The sequence below is a fragment of the Humulus lupulus genome, chromosome X (genome assembly GCF_963169125.1).
Source record: "Humulus lupulus chromosome X, drHumLupu1.1, whole genome shotgun sequence".
Lineage (NCBI taxonomy): Eukaryota > Viridiplantae > Streptophyta > Magnoliopsida > Rosales > Cannabaceae > Humulus > Humulus lupulus.
Window position 1 is genome coordinate 208,447,179 of NC_084802.1, and position 3,209 is coordinate 208,450,387.

Here is a 3,209-nt window from a genome sequence, read left to right on the forward strand (position 1 = left end):
TTCGAATTGGGGCAGGCTTCTTATAAGGCACACTGGAACTCATGGCCTGATAAACCTCTCCCCGAGACTCAACAAGGGCAGTGTAGTTAGTGAACCGAGGTTCATAACGGTTACCCTTGGCTCGTTTATTGTCGGAGGTGGAAGGCTCATTGTGTGGCCATTTTCCACCATTTTTTCCACTGCCGTTGTCGTGCCCGTTGCCCTTGCCGTTAGGTTTGGACCCATTGGCGGCTTTAGCTGGCTCGACAGCCTTCTTATCCTTGCCTGAAGGCTTTCCATCGTCGGCTATGGCATCTTCGAGCTTGATATAACAATCAGCTCGATCCAAGAATTCCTGGGTAGTTCTAACCCCATCTTTGCGGAGGCTCTTCCAGAGGGGGGAGCGACGCCTAACCCCTGCGGTTATGGCCATCATTTTGCCTTCGTCCCCCACTGTTTTAGCTCCAGCTGCTGCTCGCATAAAGCGTTGGATGTAGTCCTTAAGTGATTCTTCATCCTGCTGGCAAATCTCAACTAGCTGGTTTGCCTCGGTTGGATGTACGCGACCGACGTAGAATTGTCTGTAGAACTCCCTTACGAACATCTCCCAGGAAACTATGCTTGCAGGAGGGAACTTAAAAAACCACTCCTGTGCGGCATCAGAAAGTGTTGCAGGGAAGATCCTGCACCAAGCATCTTCAGACACTTTTTGAATGTCCATTTGTATCTCAAACTTATTGACGTGAGATACTGGGTCACCGTACCCATCAAAGTTTGGAAGTGTAGGCATTTTAAACTTGCTAGGGGTCTCTGCCATCGCTATCCTCTGGACGAAAGGAGTGCCTTTCCTCTTGTCGTGGTCGATATGAGATGTTCTTCCCTCGACCAGCTGTTGCACTGCCTGGTTGAGGGCATCTATTTGGGCCTGCACAGCGGCAGGAATCGCTGTGGCTTCTGTTGCTGGGGGGATGTTCTCGCCATGTCTTTCGCGGCGATCGTTGAGCACATCTCTCAGGTCCTCGTCTCTTCTTCGTTGCTCACTAGCTCCGAGCCGGTTGAAGACGTTATTCTGTCTGGATTGCCCCCCAGCGTTCCATCTGCCGAGTTGGTCATCCTGAGGTGGTTGATTCCTCTTTCCAACTCTTTCATCATTCCTCCGACCGGCATTTCCTTTGCCTGAGTCAGTATCATTATACCCATGGCCATCTCTGAATCTTGATTGGCTATGGTGGGATCGACTGTTCCCTCGATTACCATCCCGGGCTGAAGCGTCCCGAGCGTTAGAGGGTGGCCTGCGCTGGTCGTTGTGTCCCCGTGCATTATCTTGCCGTGGGGGACCCCGGACCGCAGAGCCTAACTCTGAGTTCCTCTTGTTGCCAGGAGGATTCTGACCTCTGTTCGGAAGGTTCGGCTCGTCGCCCCTATGGCGTCTAGGACTACGAGGCTGATGCTCGGTCCTATTCTGCCTCTGATGCGGGGGATTGCCGCGAGCAGCTTGGGATGGAGGCTGTGCCTCAGGGTCCTGTGGGACATCATCATGAGGCACCTGAGGCTGCTCGGGCCTTTGCGGGCTCGAGGGCTGGATAGGCGGGCTAGGATTGGGACCCCTGTGGGGTGGCCCATTCACAGGTTTATCAGGTTGCGAGACAGGTGCGGCCTGATTCCTAGCCAATTGCAAGGCTGCCTCGAGGGCTGCCATGGCTTCGCTCTGGCGACGGTCCATCTCCGCCTGCCTTTCACTTAATTCCGCGTGCTGCCGTTCAATCTCTTGCTGCTGCCGCGCCATGATTTCGGCAGCACTTTCCTGACTGGCCTCAGATTGGCCAGCTCTTCATGCAACACCCCCAGAGTACTCTTCAGTGTCGCGTCATCCATTTCTTCCTCCTCAAAGTCCAAATGTGGCTCATCCTCAGCCACACTTGCAGGAGGAGGAGGAGGAGGCGGGTTTGATGGTGCAGCGGGGGCCGCCTGTCCAGTTTTCCTTTTAGTTTTCGCCATTGGTTTTCTCAACGGTGATGTATCAAGCTCTCAATGAAAGCACCAGAATGTTGACCCTGATTTTGGCCAACTGACACGGAGTCAAAATACGCTTGATGTAGGTGAATGCGTTGAAATGAATGTAATAGCGAAAAGAATAAGAACACGATATTTTATAGTGGTTCGGCCCCAGAGTCTGGTAATAACCTACGTCCACTTAGATTGTTATTGATATGAGAGTCAAAGGAGTGATCAAAGAACTAGGGTTCAATGAGTTTCACTAACCTCTGAAGAACAATACCATATCTCAGATCGAATTACTCTAGTCTCAAATAATTCAAAAGCCAAAAGTCCTCTCCTTGAGCTATCTTTCTCTATTTATAGGCTAAAGGGGGATTACAGGAATTTGTTACAAATATTATTTTCTAAATAATCGGATATTCAGGAGATTGTGGGAGTCAATTTCGGGATTTACAAGGATCTTTATGAAAACATCACGTTGTATACGGAACCATCGACCAGACTGGTCGCAGGTAAGACTAAGTCGCCTACTGCTCATAATGTGCCTTCTGGTCGATGTCCTAGTAGAGTTCCTCCAAGTGTCAGCCACGTGTCCAGGAATCACTTGCCACGTCATCTATGCCAGTTTTTTGGATAACAAGGTGGTTCGAAGATTAAAATCCTTCTAGTTCACCAATCAATATTATTAATATATCTTTGATATTCCTCACAGGGTATTTCTTTACAAATTAGAAGTCAACCCATTGCAACTCATAGGGTCTCCATATTTATAGGGAGAGGACACCTGGGTGTTGGCTAAGAAGGTCATCCTGTGACCTTCTTACCCTATGACCTTCTTACCCATCATGTCACTTTTGTGACATTCATGATTAATTCCTAAAACCTGAAAATGAAGTGTGGTCTAATCAATAAGTAAGGGGGATAATGGGTCGCACGACCCAAACCAGTCGTGGGATGCCTGAACACGCACGTTTATGTTGCGTGTCCGAGAATTCAGGAATGAGGCAGACATGTCTGATATATGCACGTTTACATTGCGTGGTTGACTTTATAAAGGGTCAGAGGTGTCAGTTCCAGCTTGTACCTCGAGCTTGATGCAGTCTCAGCTCGTGGTGTCCACACTGCTGATCCGACGCCTTAGTAATCTCACTAAACCTTTGGCCACCTCGAGCTAAAGAGGCAGAGACTTGTAACAGCAGCTCCGGGTAGGTGGCCTCCACGTGGCGGATAGA